At 43.3% G+C, this 15,179-nt stretch overlaps 1 long non-coding RNA gene across 1 annotated transcript in view; it reads left to right on the plus strand.

Moving 5' to 3' along the window:
* The first annotated feature begins 4,472 nt into the window (after positions 1-4,472).
* Positions 4,473-15,179, plus strand: part of LOC123739526 (uncharacterized) — a 35,799-nt gene continuing 25,092 nt past the window's right edge. The window contains exons 1-2 of the long non-coding RNA XR_006767734.1: positions 4,473-4,557; positions 8,673-8,747. This is a non-coding gene — a long non-coding RNA (uncharacterized lncRNA). The remainder of the gene's footprint in view (positions 4,558-8,672; positions 8,748-15,179) is intronic.

The raw sequence follows: 15,179 nt of genomic DNA on the forward strand, positions 1-15,179 counted from the left end.
CTCCTCTCCTCAGTTCTCTAATATACTCCTCTCCTCTCCTCAGTTCTCTAATATACTCCTCTCCTCTCCTCAGTTCTCTAATATACTCCTCTCCTCAGTTCTCTAATATACTCCTCTCCTCAGTTCTCTAATATACTCCTCTACTCAGTTCTCTAATATACTCCTCTCCTCAGTTCTCTAATATACTCCTCTCCTCAGTTCTCTAATATACTCCTCTCCTCAGTTCTCTAATATACTCCTCTCCTCTCCTCAGTTCTCTAATATACTCCTCTCTTCTCCTCAGTTCTCTAATATACTCCTCTCCTCAGTTCTCTAATATACTCCTCTCCTCAGTTCTCTAATATACTCCTCTACTCAGTTCTTTAATATACTCCTCTCCTCAGTTCTCTAATATTCTCCTCCTCTCCTCAGTTCTCTAATATACTCCTCTCCTCAGTTCTCTAATATAGTCCTCTACTCAGTTATCTAATATACTCCTCTACTCAGTTCTCTAATATACTCCTCTCCTCAGTTCTCTAATATACTCCTCTCCTCTACTCAGTTCTCTAATATACTCCTCTCCTCAGTTATCTAATATACTCCTCTCCTCAGTTCTCTAATATACTCCTCTCTTCTCCTCAGTTCTCTAATATACTCCTCTCTTCTCCTCAGTTCTCTAATATACTCCTCTCTTCTCCTCAGTTCTCTAATATACTCCTCTACTCAGTTCTCTAATATACTCCTCTCCTCAGTTCTCTAATATACTCCTCTCCTCAGTTCTCTAATATACTCCTCTCCTCATTTCTCTAATATACTCCTCTCCTCTCCTCAGTTCTCTAATATACTCCTCCTCTCCTCAGTTCTCTAATATACTCCTCTCCTCAGTTCTCTAATATACTCCTCTCCTCAGTTCTCTAATATACTCCTCTCCTCAGTTCTCTAATATACTCCTCTCCTCAGTTCTCTAATATACTCCTCCTCTCCTCAGTTCTCTAATATAGTCCTCTCCTCTCCTCAGTTCTCTAATATACTCCTCTCCTCAGTTCTCTAATATACTCCTCTCCTCAGTTCTCTAATATACTCCTCTCCTCAGTTCTCTAATATACTCCTTTCCTCAGTTCTCTAATATACTCCTCTCCTCAGTTCTCTAATATACTCCTCTCCTCATTTCTCTAATATACTCCTCTCCTCAGTTCTCTAATATACTCCTCTCCTCAGTTCTCTAATATACTCCTCTACTCAGTTCTCTAATATACTTCTCTACTCAGTTCTCTAATATACTCCTCTACTCAGTTCTCTAATATACTCCTCTCCTCAGTTTTCTAATATACTCCTCTCCTCAGTTCTCTAATATACTCCTCTCCTCAGTTCTCTAATATACTCCTTTCCTCAGTTCTCTAATATACTCCTCTCCTCAGTTCTCTAATATACTCCTCCTCTCCTCAGTTCTCTAATATACTCCTCCTCTCCTCAGTTCTCTAATATACTCCTCTCCTCTCCTCAGTTCTCTAATATACTCCTCTCCTCTCCTCAGTTCTCTAATATACTCCTCTCCTCAGTTCTCTAATATACTCCTCTCCTCAGTTCTCTAATATACTCCTCTACTCAGTTCTCTAATATACTCCTCTCCTCAGTTCTCTAATATACTCCTCTCCTCAGTTCTCTAATATACTCCTCTCCTCAGTTCTCTAATATACTCCTCTCCTCTCCTCAGTTCTCTAATATACTCCTCTCTTCTCCTCAGTTCTCTAATATACTCCTCTCCTCAGTTCTCTAATATACTCCCTCTCCTCAGTTCTCTAATATACTCCTCTACTCAGTTCTTTAATATACTCCTCTCCTCAGTTCTCTAATATTCTCCTCCTCTCCTCAGTTCTCTAATATACTCCTCTCCTCAGTTCTCTAATATAGTCCTCTACTCAGTTATCTAATATACTCCTCTACTCAGTTCTCTAATATACTCCTCTCCTCAGTTCTCTAATATACTCCTCTCCTCTACTCAGTTCTCTAATATACTCCTCTCCTCAGTTATCTAATATACTCCTCTACTCAGTTCTCTAATATACTCCTCTCCTCAGTTCTCTAATATACTCCTCTACTCAGTTTTCTAATATACTCCTCTCCTCTCCTCTCCTCAGTTCTCTAATATACTCCTCTCCTCAGTTCTCTAATATACTCCTCTCTTCTCCTCAGTTCTCTAATATACTCCTCTCTTCTCCTCAGTTCTCTAATATACTCCTCTCTTCTCCTCAGTTCTCTAATATACTCCTCTACTCAGTTCTCTAATATACTCCTCTCCTCAGTTCTCTAATATACTCCTCTACTCAGTTCTCTAATATACTCCTCTCCTCTACTCAGTTCTCTAATATACTCCTCTCCTCTACTCAGTTCTCTAATATACTCCTCTACTCAGTTCTCTAATATACTCCTCTCCTCAGTTCTCTAATATTCTCCTCAGTTCTCTAATATACTCCTCTACTCAGTTCTCTAATATACTCCTCTCCTCTACTCAGTTCTCTAATATACTCCTCTACTCAGTTCTCTAATATACTCCTCTCCTCAGTTCTCTAATATACTCCTCTCCTCAGTTCTCTAATATACTCCTCTCCTCTACTCAGTTTTCTGGTTGTTTTCTGTCACATACGTAGCCTAGCGGAGATACGGGGAACGGATGACTCACTCACACGCGTACGACAGGACTGCACACACACCCGCGGAAGTGCAGCGAGCGCCCGCACACACACGCTCTCTCTTTCTCACACAGACACACACACACACACACACACACACACACACACACACACACACACACACAGGGACCAAATGAGGACAAATGGCACTGACACCAGTATCTATATGGCTGTTAAATGTCCATGTTATCAACCATGGGAATGGAATGAATTCATCCTGTTTCTATGTTATCAACAGAACCTAATGTACTAGAAGGGAAACAGTAAGTAAATGGGGTGCGAAAACACTTATCCAACATTTCCTGGTTCTCCAGAAATACTGTTTGAAGATTCAGGAATTCATACTTATTCACTTCTTGATTCAGGGAATTTTTTGGTTCCTGGAGAACTTAGGAATTTGGGGAAAGTTACCATAATTTTGCAACCCTAAAAGTAAAGCAAGCATGTTACCAGGTATAGTATGATGAGACAGTGTCTTTATAGAAAGAGGCCTTAGCTAGCTGCAAAGCACACCGTCATCATTCTCTTGTGCCCCCATCTTTCCTACCAGTACATAGGAATTTGTCTTGCATTTATTTTTTCTATCAACCATTGATAGTTTAGTTTATTTGGGTCCTCAGCTATTCTTCCTGAGGCTCACGATAGGCCCTCAGCTATTCTTCCTGGGGCTCACGATAGGCCCTCAGCTATTCTTCCTGGGGCTCACGATAGGCCCTCGGCTATTCTTCCTGGTGCTCACGATAGGCCCTCAGCTATTTTTCCTGGGGCTCACGATAGGCCCTCGGCTATTCTTCCTGGGGCTCACGATAGGCCCTCAGCTATTCTTCCTGGGGCTCACGATAGACCCTCGGCTAATCTTCCTGGGGCTCACGATAGGCCCTCAGCTATTCTTCCTGGGGCTCACGATAGGCCCTCAGCTATTCTTCCTGGGGCTCACGATAGACATTTCTCTGCTATTGGGTTCTCTAGTAGAATCAGAATGGATTCTGTCCAACGGTCTGCAATTCAATTATTTACAGCCACTGTGGTTGGTAAACACACACACCCACCTGTGGCATCTTATCGGCGTAGGAAGATAGATGGTATGTACAGGGACATGGGATGCCTTTTTTCCCCTCCATACTGTGTAGCCGGTGGGCCTCAGTTTGACCGCTTTGTCTCGTAAAAACACACACGCACACCGTGGACAAGGATAGGAAATAGATGTTTTCTTATCAGTGGAGACACAGGCTCCTTGTGTGAGGACACTTTCCTGGTAACTGACTACACTGTAGTGTACATTCTCTCCTATTGGCTAAGGTTAGTTACTAAAGAGTTGTGATTGGCCACGGTTAGTAATGCGTTGTGATTGGCCACTGTTAGTAATGCGTTGTGCCTTGACCTTGTGACAACAGGTAGACCAGACTCCTCTTTCATGGAGTTGTGAAAAGGCATAGGGCCATGATTATTTTTCTGGTGTGTGTGTGTGTGTGTGTGAGTCAAAAGACGGGGAATAGGCATTGCTTATCTTGAAGCCACACAGCTAGCAAGTGTTTAGCACCGTTGTGAAATATGTGGCCATTGTGAGGGAATTTTTACCCATTTCATTTGTACATTTTTTATCTTGGCCTTTTCCCCCCTCTCTCTCATTCATGGTCTATAGCTCACGTGCTGTACGTCTCTCCAATTCCATCTCTCTCCTTACCGTTTTTTCATAATAAGGGAATTTTGACCAATTGTGACTAACATTTTAACTTCTCTCTCTACCTCTACCTCTCTTTCACTCTCTCTCTCTGTCTTTCTCTCTACCTCTCTCTCCGGTTCTCCCCCCTCTCTCTTTTTCAGAGTTATATCCATGGGAGCAGCCAGGCCCAGTTTGTAGCTGAGTCCCACATCATCCTGCTGCTCAGTATCCTTAAGACGAAGGCCTCATGGGAGAACCGAGGATTAACCAATGTGAAGCCTGTATTCAATAACCACTATATATGATACAGAGGATTATCCAGTGGGAAGCCTATACTTACTACCTACAGTACTCTATATGATACAGATGAGTAACCAATGGGAAGCCTGTATTCACTACTTCCTCTATATGATACAGAGGAGGAACCAATGGGAAGCCTGTATTCACTACTTTCTCTTGTTCGGTTCTTATTTTTCTGAGTAAATAACTCACGGACACTAGAGAAGCTTTAACCAAGTTTAATCATTCCCCAAAGGTTCTGTACAGCTGAAAACAGACAGCAAAAGATTTCAGACTTCACAGTTTATATTCATCCTACTTAAGACAATCCCCTTTCTCTCCAATCCTTAAATTTTATAGTTCTACAGGAAGCTAAGAAAGAGGGTAACAGTATTCCAAACATTTATTACTCTCTTATGAGAATCTGTCCTCACCTCCTGACCTCAACTCCTCTTTCATCTAATACACAGATGTCCATCTGTCTCCCCTGTATCAACACATCACTCTCGTCTCCTCCATCAAACACATTCCAAAGCCTTCTGTCTCTCTTCTGAGAACCATTAACTTTTAACATAACTCTGTCTCTTTCATTTCCTATCATTCATTTAATATCTCAATGTTCAAAGTTTAGCCGATCCCAACACTCTATATGATATGGAGGAGTAACCAATGGGAAGCCTGTATTCACTACCTATTCAAGAGTCAGGTTTGTAGGCCTCCTTGCTTGCACATGCTTTTTCATGTAATATTCCGACCGGGAATCTGCAATTAGGTAAACAGAGGAAAAAAGAAAGATCGGGGGCAACCAGTGCACGCGCCTAAGCCCACTGTCCCCTGATCGGCCACTTGAGAAAGGCGATAATGTGTTTCAGCCTGGGGCTGGAATGACGACATTCAGCTTTTTCCCGGGCTCTGAGAGCCTATGGGAGCCGTGGGAAGTGTCACGTTACCGCAGAGATCCTTTGTTTTGGAAAGAGATGTCAAAGAAAGCCAATAAATGGTCAGACAGGCCACTTCCTGTAAAGGAATCTCTCAGGTTTTTGCCTGCCATATGAGTTCTGTTATACTCACAGACACCATTCAAACAGTTTTAGAAACTTTAGGGTGTTTTCTATCCATATCTAATAAGTATATGCATATTCTAGTTACTGGGTAGGAGTAGTAACCAGATTAAATCGGGTACGTTTTTTATCCGGCAGTGTAAATACTGCCCCTAGCCCTTTAAAGGCAATGCTACCAAATACTAATTGAGTTTATGTAAACTTCTGACCCACTGGGAATGTGATGAAAGAAATAAAAGCTGAAATAAATCATTCTCTCAACTATTATTCTGACATTTCACATTCTTAAAATAAAGTGGTGATCCTAACTGACCTAAGACAGGGAATTTTTACTAGGATTAAATGTCAGGAATTGTGAAAAACTGATTTTAAATGTATTTGACTAAGGTGTATGTAAACTTCCGACTTCAACTGTATCTGGCGTCATTCTGGTCCATAGTGTATCACCATAGAGACCTACAGTGTCATTCTAGTCCATAGTGTATCACCATAGAGACCTACAGTGTCATTCTAGTCCATAGTGTATCACCATAGAGACCTACAGTGTCATTCTAGTCCATAGTGTATCACCATAGAGACCTACAGTGTCATTCTAGTCATAGTGTATCACAGTAGAGACCTACAGTCATTCTAGTCCTTACTGTATCCTAAAGTGACATTCTAGTCCATAGTGTATCGCCGTAGAGACCTACAGTGTCATTTTAGTCCATAGTGTATCACAGTAGAGACCTACAGTCATTCTAGTCCTTACTGTATCCTAAAGTGACATTCTAGTCCATAGTGTATCGCCGTAGAGACCTACAGTTATTCTAGTCCTTACTGTATCCTACAGTGTTATTCTAGTCCATAGTGTATTGCTGTAGAGACCTGCAGTTATTCTAGTCCATAGTGTATCACCATAGAGACCTACAGTGTCATTCTAGTCCATAGTGTATCACCATAGAGACCTACAGTGTCATTCTAGTCCATAGTGTATCACCGTAGAGCCCTACAGTGTCATTCTAGTCCATAGTGTATCACCGTAGAGACCTACAGTGTCATTCTAGTCCATAGTGTATCACCGTAGAGACCTACAGTGTCATTCTAGTCATAGTGTATCACAGTAGAGACCTACAGTCATTCTAGTCCATAGTGTATCACCGTAGAGACCTACAGTGTCATTCTAGTCCATAGTGTATCACCATAGAGACCTACAGTCATTCTAGTCCATAGTGTATTGCTGTAGAGACCTACAGTTATTCTAGTCCTTACTGTATCCTACAGTGTCATTCTAGTCCATAGTGTATCACCGTAGAGACCTACAGTGTCATTCTAGTCCATAGTGTATCACCGTAGAGACCTACAGTGTCATTCTAGTCCATAGTGTATCACCATAGAGACCTACAGTGTCATTCTAGTCCATAGTGTATCACCATAGAGACCTACAGTGTCATTCTAGTCCATAGTGTATCACCGTAGAGACCTACAGTGTCATTCTAGTCCATAGTGTATCACCGTAGAGACCTACAGTGTCATTCTAGTCCATAGTGTATCACCGTAGAGCCCTACAGTCATTCTAGTCCATAGTGTATCACCATAGAGACCTACAGTGTCATTCTAGTCCATAGTGTATCACCGTAGAGACCTACAGTGTCATTCTAGTCCATAGTGTATCACCGTAGAGACCTACAGTGTCATTCTAGTCCATAGTGTATTGCTGTAGAGACCTACAGTGTCATTCTGGGGGGGGTGGATGGGACATATGTGGGATATAGACACCAGTGAAAACACAAAGGCACACATACGTCAGGCAGCATCTGTAAAGGGCCCATACAAACACACTGACATGATGCACAGCTGTACACAAAACACAGTTCCACCCACACGCTCTACCCTTTTCTCTCTGGTTCACATTCAAACACCGCTGCATCTGTAGCTCTCACACATAATCAATGGAACACATGCTAAAAGGCTTGAGAGCAGCAGCCTTGAGAATGAGGCCTGAGACTCACACACACACACACACACACAGCTGGCAGTTGTCTTCTTTTTTCATTAGCACTATCTCCAGTCTCTTCCAGCTTTAATTCCACTTTAATTAGAATGTTTGTTTGCTCCGTGTTGGCTCTGTCCAACCCCCACACCCACACACAGACTCACACTCACACACTGCTTGGGGAGAGGAGAAGCCGATCCCTGACAAGCAGGGGACTGTGTGCGTACGCAGGTGTGTATGTGTATGTCTCAGGCTGTTGACCCGTTGGCATAATCACATATGCTGTTGTCAAGCTTCTCAACACCACGATGTGTTCCATCTAAGGTGGCCTAGTTTAGTCATGGAAGTGGCCTTTCAAAAAGATACATGATTTCCATATGCATGAGAGCCCGTGCACAAGGAAATGGCTAGACTTGCTTTAGGTATGACTGTAATACACAACTTAAATTGTTTTGATAATATTTCATTTTCCTTATTTTACTGGTCATAATACCAGACACTTCTATCCACAGTGACAGGTAGTGTTCAGTATATGGTATGTGGCCCGTGCGGGAATCAAACCCACGACCGTGGCGTTACCAGCACTACACTCTAACCCGCTGAGCTATTGGAACTTCCTAAATAGGCGTCAAGATGAGTGCAGCCAGTGATCCGAACCTCAGAGTCTTTATGACTGGGTGGTCCACACAACTCCCCTGTCCACAGCTAACGTCGTCGTCCATCGGCATCTCTTCTCCTTCTGTTCTCCAGCCGTCTCCTATCCGTCGTTAGCAATGCCTGTACAATAGCTACTATAGCTGAGGAGTTGATTAACCACTTATCCCTCAGTAATCGCTACGTTCACAGTCTAGAGTTAACGGCTCACTGCTCACACTGAGTGAAAACACACTGCAGCTAAATAGACTTTTGACTTTTGGAAGATTGGCATTGTCTGGGTTATACACAGTGCATGCACACACTATCACAAACATACTCTTACAGCACACACACTGTGGTTAGTCCGTTTCCTTGACAACTGCCCACAGATGCCGCCATCACCATGGGGATGGTCCTGCTCAACGAGGCGGCGACGTCCAAAGGAGATGTGGGCAAGAGGAGAAGTGAGGGATTCCTTCTTATTTGTTACTGTATCACGGACTGTGTTACAGGGCCATTCAGCTGCCGGGCCCCCAAGGGCCCAAGTACTGTACTGCTGCTTTCCTTCTCTACCTGCTAGTCAACTGGTGAACTATCAGGTGGTTGGTCAGTGCTGTCCCAGGTCCCTGATTAGAAGGAGGAAATGGCCAGAAGGTTTTCTACCTTGGCTCCAGGACTACAGTTGAATAGTCCTGCTGCTGCGTTGTAATCTCTGTAGTATGAGGGGTGTGATAGTTGTGGTTAGTATAGAGAGACTTTGTATGGAAATGAAGAGGATCTCTTGTTCCACTGTCAGTGATTGGGTCACCTGCATTTGTTTATGTGTGTGTGTGTGTGTGTGTGTCTGAAAACTCAATCACACACAGCATGAAACTAGCATCCTGTTAATAATTGTTACGCTGAAAATACTGATGAGATAACGTCCTGGTCTTTGACATCAGTCACCCAATCACTCTTCAACTCTACTGTTATAGCTGCTGAGTGTGGAGTGTTCAGACACAACTTCTCCACCGAGCATGATCCAGATAAGTAAACCTAAAAACCAAATGGCTGTTAAAGGGGTGTGTTATCCCCTTAACAATGTCAAGTAAAGGCAAATGCCAGTTTTCCATTGTTACCGTCATAAGCTTTCCTTTTAGCATCAACCGCTAACAAGCCTTTGAAATGCTAATTAGCGCGCTAGGATCATGTTCCTATTATGGGGCTTAAGCCAGTGGTGGAATCAGAGGTTGGCTGAACTTTGATCTCGTGTGCTAATCCTGAAAAGCACAGCCCAGACCAAGCTGCGTAGCTAATGAGGGATATTATAATCAGGGCTTAAATTAGCTCTCACGAAGAAACAAACAGGCAGCGAAATGAAACAGTTGGATCAGCCGTTTCCCTGGTCCGGGATCAGATTTACTTTAGCGCGAGTACACGTTGAACAAAATCGATTAAAAGGCTTGATAAGATAATATCTTTAAATGTTCTCTGTAATGAGTGAAATCTTTAAAAACACTTAGCAATATAAACTGAAGGAGTGATGCAGGGCTTTATCAGATTTCTATTAGGGGAAATCACTGACCTTTATAGCACACAGAAGCACCAATAACCGGATGTTGTGTTAATATGCACGCCACACACACACACACACCCTTCCACCATTGTTAGCATGTGTGTGTGATTGCGGTGGCTGATCAACTTGCAGCGGCTCAGTGAAAACACACACACGCACAGTGAAAACAGTGGCAGCTGCTGGGCGAAATGAAAGCTAATAGAGGCTCCATCAAACCCAGTTAACCCCAGCCTGACGAAGGCCACCGCCATAACAGGATCAGCAGCACTGGAGCCCACCCTAATGAGACTACTGTTCAATCACATAGTCACACACTGTCACTAACTACTGTTCAATCACATAGTCATACAGGCTGACACTAACTACTGTTCAATCACATAGTCACACACTGTCACTAACTACTGTTCAATCACATAGTCATACAGGCTGACACTAACTACTGTTCAATCACATAGTCATACAGGCTGACACTAACTACTGTTCAATCACATAGTCATACAGGCTGTCACTAACTACTGTTCAATCACATAGTCATACAGGCTGACACTAAATACTGTTCAATCACATAGTCATACAGGCTGACACTAACTACTGTTCAATCACATAGTCACACACTGACACTAACTACTGTTCAATCACATAGTCACACACTGACACTAACTACTGTTCAATCACATAGTCACACACTGACAATAACTACTGTTCAATCACATAGTCACACACTGACACTAACTACTGTTCAATCACATAGTCACACACTGACACTAACTACTGTTCAATCACATAGTCATACAGGCTGTCACTAACTACTGTTCAATCACATAGTCATACAGACGGACACTAACTACTGTTCAATCACATACTCATACAGACTGACACTAACTACTGTTCAATCACATAGTCACACACTGTCACTAACTACTGTTCAATCACATAGTCACACACTGTCACTAACTACTGTTCAATCACATAGTCACACACTGACACTAACTACTGTTCAATCACATAGTCATACAGGCTGACACTAACTACTGTTCAATCACATAGTCACACACTGACACTAACTACTGTTCAATCACATAGTCACACACTGTCACTAACTACTGTTCAATCACATAGTCACACACTGTCACTAACTACTGTTCAATCACATAGTCATACAGACTGACACTAACTACTGTTCAATCACATAGTCATACAGACTGACACTAACTACTGTTCAATCACATAGTCACACACTGTCACTAACTACTGTTCAATCACATAGTCACACACTGTCACTAACTACTGTTCAATCACATAGTCATACAGGCTGTCACTAACTACTGTTCAATCACATAGTCACACGCTGACAATAACTACTGTTCAATCACATAGTCACACACTGTCACTAACTACTGTTCAATCACATAGTCACACACTGTCACTAACTACTGTTCAATCACATAGTCACACACTGTCACTAACTACTGTTCAATCACATAGTCACACACTGACAATAACTACTGTTCAATCACATAGTCATACAGACTGACACTAACTACTGTTCAATCACATAGTCACACACTGACACTAACTACTGTTCAATCACATAGTCACACACTGACACTAACTACTGTTCAATCACATAGTCATACAGGCTGACACTAACTACTGTTCAATCACATAGTCATACAGGCTGACACTAACTACTGTTCAATCACATAGTCATACAGGCTGTCACTAACTACTGTTCAATCACATAGTCACACACTGACACTAACTACTGTTCAATCACATAGTCACACACTGACACTAACTACTGTTCAATCACATAGTCATACAGGCTGACACTAACTACTGTTCAATCACATAGTCACACACTGTCACTAACTACTGTTCAATCACATAGTCATACAGACTGACACTAACTACTGTTCAATCACATAGTCACACACTGTCACTAACTACTGTTCAATCACATAGTCATACAGGCTGTCACTAACTACTGTTCAATCACATAGTCACACACTCTCACTAACTACTGTTCAATCACATAGTCATACAGGCTGACACTAACTACTGTTCAATCACATAGTCACACACTGTCACTAACTACTGTTCAATCACATAGTCATACAGGCTGACACTAACTACTGTTAAATCACATAGTCATACAGGCTGACACTAACTACTGTTCAATCACATAGTCATACAGGCTGACACTAACTACTGTTCAATCACATAGTCATACAGACTGACACACATTGTCACTAACTACTGTTCAGTCACACAGACTGTCACTAACTACTGTTCAGTCACACAGACTGTCACTAACTACTGTTCATGTACACAGACTGACACTAACTACTGTTCAGTCGCACAGACTGTCACTAACTACTGTTCAGTCGCACAGACTGTCACTAACTACTGTTCAGTCGCACAGACTGTCACTAACTACTGTTCATGTACACAGACTGACACTAACTACTGTTCAGTCGCACAGACTGTCACTAACTACTGTTCAGTCACACAGACTGACACAGACTGACACTAACTACTGTTCAGTCACACAGACTGACACAGACTGTCACTAACTACTGTTCAGTCACACACAGACTGTCACTAACTACTGTTCAGTCACACACAGACTGTCACTAACTACTGTTCAGTCACACACAGACTGTCACTAACTACTGTTCAGTCACACACAGACTGTCACTAACTACTGTTCAGTCACACACAGACTGTCACTAACTACTGTTCAGTCACACACAGACTGTCACTAACTACTGTTCAGTCACACACACTGTCACTAACTACTGTTCAGTCACACACAGACTGTTACTAACTACTGTTCAGTCACACACACACTGTCACTAACTATTGTTCAGTCACACAGACATTTACTAACTACTATTCAGTCACACACAGACTGACACTAACTACTGTTCAGTCACACACAGACTGTCACTAACTACTGTTCAGTCACACACACACTGTCACTAACTACTGTTCAGTCACACAGACATTTACTAACTACTGTTCAGTCACACAGACATTTACTAACTACTGTTCAGTCACACAGACTGTCACTAACTACTGTTCAGTCACACACACTGTCACTAACTACTGTTCAGTCACGTAGTCACATGCACGCATGGATGCAAGCTCACACATTTTTAATTACATTTAAATGAATCAGCCTCAGACTGGAGCTACACACATCTCCCAGTGAAAACACACAGTCACACACATTATGCCAACAGGTCCATGAGAATGAGCAATAACACACACTTAATGAGTCACCCACAAAATATCCTGGTGTCACCACTCCCTGTCTCACCACTTATCCCACTCTCTCTCTATCTCTCCTCTCTCTGTCTCCTCTCTCTCTATCTCTCCTCTCTCTGTCTCTCCTCTCTCTGTCTCTCCTCTCTGTCTCTCTCCTCTCTGTCTCTCTCCGCTCTGTCTCCTCTTTCTCTGTCTCCTCTTTCTCTGTCTCCTCTTTCTCTGTCTCCTTTCTCTGTCTCCTTTCTCTGTCTCTCCTCTCTCTCTCTCCTCTCTCTCTCTCTCCTCTCTCTCTCTCCTCTCTGTCTCTCTCCTCTCTGTCTCTCCTCTCTCTGTCTCTCCTCTCTCTGTCTCTCCTCTCTCTCTTTCTCCTCTCTCTGTCTCTCTCTCTCTGTCTCTCCTCTCTCTGTCTCTCTCTCATCTCTCCTCTCTCTGTCTCCTCTCTCTCTGTCTCTCCTCTCTCTCTCTCTCTCTCTGTCTCTGTCTCCTCTCTCTCTGTCTCCTCTCTCTGTCTCTGTCTCCTCTCTCTCTGTCTCCTCTCTCTGTCTCTGTCTCCTCTCTCTGTCAGTGTCTCCTCTCTCTGTCAGTGTCTCCTCTCTCTGTCTCCTCTCTCTCTCTCTCTCTCTCTCCTCTCTCTGTCTCTCCTCTCTCTGTCTCTCCTCTCTCTGTCTCTCCTCTCTCTGTCTCCTCTCTCTCTGTCTCCTCTCTCTCTGTCTCCTCTCTCACTGTCTCCTCTCTCTCTGTCTCCTCTCTCTCTCCTCTCTCTGTCTCTCCTCTCTCTGTCTCTCCTCTCTCTGTCTCTCCTCTCTCTGTCTCTCCTCTCTCTCTGTCTCCTCTCTCTCTGTCTCCTCTCTCTGTGTCCTCTGTCTCCTCTGTCTCTCCTCTCTCTGTCTCTCCTCTCTCTGTCTCTCCTCTCTCTCTCTCCTCTCTCTGTCTCTCCTCTCTCTGTCTCTCCTCTCTCTGTCTCCTCTCTCTCTGTCTCCTCTCTCTGTCTCCTCTCTCTCTGTCTCCTCTCTCACTGTCTCCTCTCTCTCTGTCTCCTCTCTCTCTCCTCTCTCTGTCTCTCCTCTCTCTGTCTCTCCTCTCTCTGTCTCTCCTCTCTCTCTGTCTCCTCTCTCTCTCTGTCTCCTCTCTCTCTCTGTCTCTTCTCACTCTGTCTCCTCTCTCTGTCTCCTCTCTCTCTGTCTCCTCTCTCTCTGTCTCCTCTCTCTCTGTCTATCCTCTCTCTCTGTCTCTCCTCTCTCTCTGTCTCTCCTCTCTCTTTCTCCTCTCTCTCTGTCTTCTCTCTCTCTGTCTCTCTCAATTCAATTTCAGTCTCTCTTTCTGTCTGTCTTTCTGTCTCGCTCTCTGTTTCGCTCTTTGTCTCTTTCTCTGTCCTTCTGTCTCTCTCTGTCCCTCTGTCTCTGTTCTTCTTTATTTCTCTCTCTCTCTCTCTCTCTCTCTCTTTCTCTCTCTCTCTCTGTGTGTCTCTGTCTCTCTGTCCTCTCTCATTCAATTATATCACCTCAGTCAATGCATACTTCAAAGGAGTGAGATTCCACTCTCCTATTTAGAAACCACCACGGTGTGAACAAGGCTAGGACCAGATAGATGTTCTTCAATACCAGAAGTCATTTCTCTCTGCTATTAACAGTACAGTAGAGCTAAATATCAGGATGTTCCAGAAATGCTGTACTGCTTGGAGAAATATGTAAACCGGTGTACAGGGCAATAACATGGTGAACAATAAAAGCACATTCGTCTCAACACTGTACTGTTGCCTATGTCAGAATATGTGATGTGTGTCTGAGCATGTGTCCATCTCTCTCTGTGGGGGTGAGAATATGTTTTCCAGAAGGGACATCCCACATGAGGCATACACACACATGTATACACAAACACTCCTCCTCCTCATATCTTCTCTCTCCTCCTTCCCTTTTCTCTTCTCCTTCCCCTGCTCCTCTCTCCTCCTTCCCCTTCTCTCTCCTCCTTCCCCTGCTCCTCTCCTCCTCCTTCCCCTTCTCTCTCCTCCTTCCCCTGCTCTCTCTCCTCCTCCTTCCCCTGCTCCTCTCTCCTCCTCCTTCCCCTGCTC

The sequence above is a fragment of the Salmo salar genome, unplaced genomic scaffold (genome assembly GCF_905237065.1).
Source record: "Salmo salar unplaced genomic scaffold, Ssal_v3.1, whole genome shotgun sequence".
In the NCBI taxonomy this organism is placed as follows: Eukaryota; Metazoa; Chordata; class Actinopteri; order Salmoniformes; family Salmonidae; genus Salmo; species Salmo salar.